We start from the raw sequence: 6,615 nt of genomic DNA on the forward strand, positions 1-6,615 counted from the left end.
GGACCAAAGGCAGCGGCAGCTCTAACCACTACGTACCACGTTTTATTTCAGAACTAAAAAAGGTTTCGTTTAATTAGGGACCAGACGGCCACATCACGACTATGTAACTGCCAAAAAGTGGACTTATATGCATTATTTTAGGCCTTCATTTTCTTTCATCTTCTTTTACATTTTCTCTTGGAACCCGCTACCGGCATTCCGGCACCCTTACGCAAACGTTCCATGACTGTACAAACAATTGTTTTATTTTTTTTTTCACCGCGCTCTCACCATTTCGATTTTCCTTCCGCTACCGACATGTAAAACTTGGCTCTTCTGGAGGCGTACGCCGCTCACCTTTGCGTTCCTTTGACTGGGTGGTGTGTACGTGACCGCCGTGAAAGCCATGCGTACCGTTGGCGAAAGTGACATGAAAACTCAACGTTTTCATTTTCCTGGAGCCGGACAGTAGAAACACGGAGATTTCCCTCTGCTTGAGAACCTAAGAGGCGAGCAGGATTACATTTTTCCTCATAAAATCAACTTGCCCTTTAATTCCCTGAACACACATGGAATCTGGACACAACTCCTTCTAAAGTTGTGTCATTTCTTCTTAAGAATAGCATTTAGGGGGCACTTTTCTCCAAGGCAACTTCCAACCTTAGGGTTGCAATTATTTACCCAGCTGGGTAATTTTTTCTGGAGTAATTCAGGGTAAGTACTTCACTCAAGAGTACTACAGTCAGAGGGAGGGATTAAACCTACAACCTCTAGATCCAAAGGCATTAGCACTAACCCTTAGGCTATATGTTATTTCTGTATCAATGCTCTTTCATATTTAACCAACATCTCAACAACCGTGTCGACACATGTTTAGAATACAGACACAAAGTTTCTTTGCAAACCTTATTGATTCATAATGTACATTGTTGATGAAAAAGAACAAGAAGACACTTATCTGTTTTGCTGACACTTTTCTGAAAAGCAACTTACAATGTTAAGCTTAGAATTATTACAGTTACGAACTTACAGTTATTTACCCGTTTATACAGCTGGGTAATTTCACTGGAGCAATTCAGGGTAAGTACGTTGCTCAAGGGGACGACAGCTGGAGGTGGGATTGAACCTGTGACCTTTGGATGCAAATGTAATAACGCTATCTACTACACTACCAGCTGTCCCTGAAGAAGTGAGTGTTAGTGATTTGAAAAGAAAAAGTTCATCTTTACGCATCCCGTCACCCACGTTTCATATAGGCTGCTGATGAATAAAGCAGAACATCTAGAAGGCAGCAGCGAAACTGAAATTTGAAACACGGCGCTGCTCGATCTTTAGGTGGTTCATTTGTAAGTGTAATGAAACGGTGGAGTATTGTAAGGAAGCGGTGAGAAAGGTTAGGGGAAAGGGGGCTCGCCGAGAGCCGCGTACAGTGATCCTTCGCTACGGAGGTGCTGTTAAACCGCAACGCCGCTGCGCGCGGTCCAATAGGAGTCGCCTGTCTGGGTCTTCTCTCACGCGCTGGTCCGGCGGCGGTCCCGCCCTGGGCTCCTCCCTCGAATCGGGCTGCAGACTGCCAGCACGTGCGGACTGCCACGTAGGCCTGCGAACGATGGGCCGCGAGGAGGGGAGCGACGCGTAGCGGAGCCAGCTGGGGCCGACTGCGTGGGCAGGGCTAATGAGAGGCTGCTGTTTGTTCTGGGAAGCTGCTCCGCATCCAGTCTGCGGACTCGCATGGCCCCAGCGCGCTCCTGTCACTGCCCCCTTGCCACCTAGGTGCTCTCTCCAAGCGTATGATCTTCGCTTCTTTATTTAGTCCCGTATGTGAGAACAGGACAGCAGCTGAGAGTTACTTTTCCTCCTGGGGTTTCGCTCCCTTTCACCTGTCCTGACCTCCTGCAGGGCTATCTGTGCAATGTCTGGGTGGCACAGCGGGTAGCGCTGCTGTTTCACAACACCTGAGTGGTATGAGAAGACATGGGTTTGATCCCTGCTCAGTCTGTGTGGTTTTCCTCTGGGTGCTCTGGTTTCCTCCCACACTCCAAAGACAAGCTGTTCAGGTTCACCCATAGCATGAGAGTGGCAGAGAGAGCATGTGTGTTCCACTGATGTATGGATGAGTGACCCATTGTAAGTAGTGTATCTAGCAGTGTAAGTCACCATGGTGAATAAGGTGTGTGGGCTGATAACACTACAGAGAGTTCATCGAATGTTGTGTTGGAGAAAACACACATGTTGCGCAAAACCATTTGTCCCATGCAGTGAGCCAGAGCCTAACACAGGGTGTAAGGCTGGAGGGGACACACCCAGGAGAGGACATCAGTCTGTCACAAGACACCCCACGCAGGACTCGAACCCTAGACCCACCAGAAAGCAGGACCCAGTCAAACCCACAGCACCACTGCACCACCACACTCCCCTCCTTTGGAGAAAAGAATCTGCTAAATAAGTAAATATCTGTCTCACTGCTGCAGTTCACTTAGCACAGTGGGTGAGCAGGTAGCACCTCACTTCTCCTGGGCTGTGGGTTCGAATGTGTGACAGCATGGGTTTCCTCCAGGATGTCCTCTGGCAAGAAGACCCAACCGTGGATGTTTCCAACCGCCTCAAGGCTGCAAAGACACCCACAAGAGCTCGAGTGTTTCATCACTTCCAGATTTATACACGCTTGTGTCGGTACGTTCTCACGTTTTATTGTCACCCATGTGGAAAAGCAGCGTATGAATGTTTTTTTATGCAATGGGCATTTCGAAAGAACTGGTCGTTCTTCCCCTTCTTTTCATATAGTGCATTATTATGTTTTTATGAGCATTAATTCTCGAAAAAAAACCTCTGCTGCCGCATTCTGTTGGTTTTGATGTTTCAAAGGATACTCTCCGGTCACACTCGTTTTTACTTTGCGCGTAATGATCGATGTTCAAATGTCATCAGTGGAGGTAAGAAACAGACCACAGTGTGACATGAGAATATATGAAACACACACACTTTCCAAACCACTTGTCCCATAAAGGGTTGCGGGGAACTGGAGCCTAACCCAGCAACTCAGGATATAAGGCTGGAGGAGACACACCCAGGACGGGACGCCAGTCCATTGCAAGGCACCCCAAGCGGGACTCAAACCCCAGACCCACCGGAGAGCAGGACCCGGTCCAACCCACTGTGCCACCGCACCCCCCATATACATGAATCATTTTTTTGAAATTATCAGTTTTTTTTTTTTAAATTTCCATTATGCATTTGCACATCCCGCACCATATTCAGCCGTGCGGACGTTAATTTCAACAGTCGGGCGGTCTGCAATGGAGTCGGTGTTTCCGATTCAAGGAATTTAGCCATGAGGAGCGTCCACCTGCACCGATGATATAAATCCTTTTCCAGCTCTTAAAAATCCGCGTAGTTATTACACTCATCGCACGGGAGGGCCGATAAATGCTCGAAATAAGACCCGAGAGATCCTCCCCCGTACGCAGCTGTCGCCACACTGCAACACGGAACAAATTAAGGCTGAATCATAACTGATAACCTCTGAATTATTATCAGTTTATCAAAGCTCCGCCTTGAATTCCGGCGTCCGGCCTAATCCGTGCAAACAACGGTCCAAATGTCACTTCCGGTATCAGCGCATCGACTGCTGCCCCCATGGACGACCACGTGATCTACGGTTGGGTGTCTGCATCCGTCCCGGAGAGGGATCCAGCATAACTTTAATAGCCCTTACGAAGCATAATTTCAGCGGCTTCTCTGAGCTCGTTTCCGTTTCCTATCCCCGACTTCCACTCGGAGAAACGTGGCGGGAGCCAACAGAGCGTCCGTTACGCCGTTCGCCGCGGAACATATGCAGTCACGCTATATACGGCAAGGACGGACACGCAATCGGGCGGCCGAAATCGAACGGCGTGGTTCCCAGGTGGGGGGCGGCAGCATTCCTATAGCGGGATAACCGTCCTCATCCCTTCCATTTGACTCGTGTTTGTGTTCCGTGGTGTTATTTGGCACCCGCGGCAGGCGGCTCCAACGGGTAGGACACTGATACTTTCCAGTTAGCTCAGCCCGTCTGCGAGGCCTCGGGTTGTGGATTCCAGCGACGTGGACGGAGGAACTGGGTTAATAGTTTGCAGATGTGGCACCGCTGCCTGCAGGAATGCGGCCCGCGGCTCCGCGGTGAATGAGCGGCTCTCTCGGAGCGCTCCTCCGGTAGAAAAATGCGAAGAAAAACAAGAGGAGGCCCCCCGTGCAAGCGGCTCCAGCGCTCCGCGCAAACGAGAAAAAATGCGCCGGGTGTAACCGGCTGCAGAAATAGATATTTTGCGCCGTTGAGAAATAAATGAAGCCCGTAAATAGTTTCCAAAATTAAGTGCGAAAGGCCGATTTGCACTGGAATACTTTCGCGGGAGGGGGGTGCGGTGGTGCAGTGGGTTGGACCACGGTCCTGCTTTCCAGTGGGTCTGGGGTTCGAGTCCCGCTTGGGGTGCCTTGCGATGGACTGGCGTCCCGTCCTGGGTGTGTCCCCTCCCCCTCCGGCCTTACGCCCTGTGTTGCCGGGTAGGCTCCGGTTCCCCGCAACCCCGTATGGGACAAGCGGTTCTGAAAATGTGTGTGTGTGTGTGTGTGTACTTTCGCGAAACAAAGTGGAGTTTTAAAGATTTTTTTAAAAAAATTTCATACAATTTTAATTTTATTTAGTTGTAATTTAATGCACGTCGTATTTTCTATTAGATCTACGTCGCTTGGGAGAAAAGTGTCTGCTTGATGAATACATGCAAAGGTTATTTTCTACTGGTTAAGATGATTTTTTTTTTGTTTTTGTTGATGGGAATCGTTTTACAGCACCAAGCGCAGCGCTCGTTGAAGCGTTCAGACTTGCGGAGGAAAACAAATGGCTTTCACTCTATTTTTAGTCGAGCGCAGGAATATCTGGAGAAAACAGCCGACCGAAATGAGCGATTCTGCTTTTCCAGACGAGGATCCCCACTGCAATTAAAATGAACGCGGAGGGACCGCCGTTGCCCTTCGCACAGATGCGTCCCCCCCCCCATCTGAACATACGAAACTCAAGCGCCTTCTCGAGCCTCGCTTTTCTTCCTGCTATTTTCTCTGCTTTATGAGAACCAGAGCATATTTTAATGAGATGAGCAGAAAGCTTACGATTCGTGCGGGGGACTGACTTCTGCAACGGCCTGGGAGGGAGAACACATTTTCGAGTCGCTGAACAACGTTTCTGGCACCGGGCCTGCCGCCGAGGTCTTGCACAACTGCTGAAGAATGCGATCCCGTCCCGAAACCGGGGGGTGCCGGCAATCTGCTGCGTTCGGAGCTCCGCCGGCGCTTCAGCCTTCGGTGGCCGGGGGGCTCTTTTCTCACGCGTGCAGGCCTCCTATGAGTTTTAGTGCCAAGATCAAGGGAAACCGGTTCAGCAGTTTCACGCGGGGCCTTGCGCGGACAGGCGGCGCGCTCAGCCGAACTGGCCTTTGACTACTTGCAGCATATTGAATTACTGAAGCGGAAAAAACCAGTCGAACGAACCGAACGACTCGAAATTCTTTCTCGTTTTTCCTGCATTTTAGCTCCGCTTATGTCACGAAAGATGAATCCTTTTCCCCGCTAGCTGACGAGCCAACGTAATGTTAGGGAAGACATAACATTTAAAAAAAGACACGCGCAAATCATGAACCGAAAAGCCACGTGTACGAGGACAGCGCTCTCGTATTTTTTTTTTTTTTTTTTTTGGATATTGTCTGAAAATGCGGGCGGTTTTGCACGAAAATGCGGTTTTGGCTGGTTTTTTGTTTGTTTTTTTTTTTTTTTTAAACGTCCTGGCGAATTAAAGTCTCGGGGAGGATAACTGGGCGTGTTTTTTTTTAATCGAACTTTTTCGGTAATTTCTCTGCAAACAATAGAACTGTTATTCAGATCTTTGCGAATTCCTCCGTACCCCGGAAAGTCAGTAGCCCCCATTTGGATTTAATCCTCCGCCCGATGTCAGCGCGTCTCGAGCTTCAGATGGCGACGTTCTTCAGAGGAAAGAGCGGCCAAGTCTTACACCACGCCGCTTTTTCTTTCGAACGTAAAACCAACACACAGCAATTATGTTGAGCAGCGACGAAGAGTAAAGCGTAACCATCAGCGCCCAGTCCACCGGGGCGGCGTACACGAATGATGTTTACTGTTCTCCTAAATACACCGTACTTTCCCCTAGGAGACAAAACTAAAGACGGAGAGCGGCGTGTAGGTGCGCACACCCAGGAGATGTGCTCTGGAGAAGGGCCATAGCTCCATTCCCCCATGAGAGGCGATTCCAGAGAGTTGGGTAACACGGATGTGCCGTGACCATCAGACAAGGTTCACGTCGAGACAGGCAGAATGCGGGCCAGGATTTAAAAGAGCTCGTCGAGCAGATGTTTGCTTGGGTTTTGCTGAAGAGCTACGATGAGCTCAGGCAGTAAAGAATTTATAACGGTGTTAGTGGAACTTCTGCGGCACCTTCTCTAGCTTGAGCTCCTCCGACATCTCGGAGGGTTTGCCAGAGATTTAGTGTTTCGTTTCATTCTCCGCACTTATGGGTGGGATGGTTGTGCTGGAAGCAGGTCTAGGCGGTGAGCGTCCATCCTGGCTGCTCGCAACAGGAAAGGCCGCGCATAC

The sequence above is a fragment of the Scleropages formosus genome, chromosome 6 (assembly GCF_900964775.1).
Source record: "Scleropages formosus chromosome 6, fSclFor1.1, whole genome shotgun sequence".
NCBI classification, from domain to species: Eukaryota; Metazoa; Chordata; class Actinopteri; order Osteoglossiformes; family Osteoglossidae; genus Scleropages; species Scleropages formosus.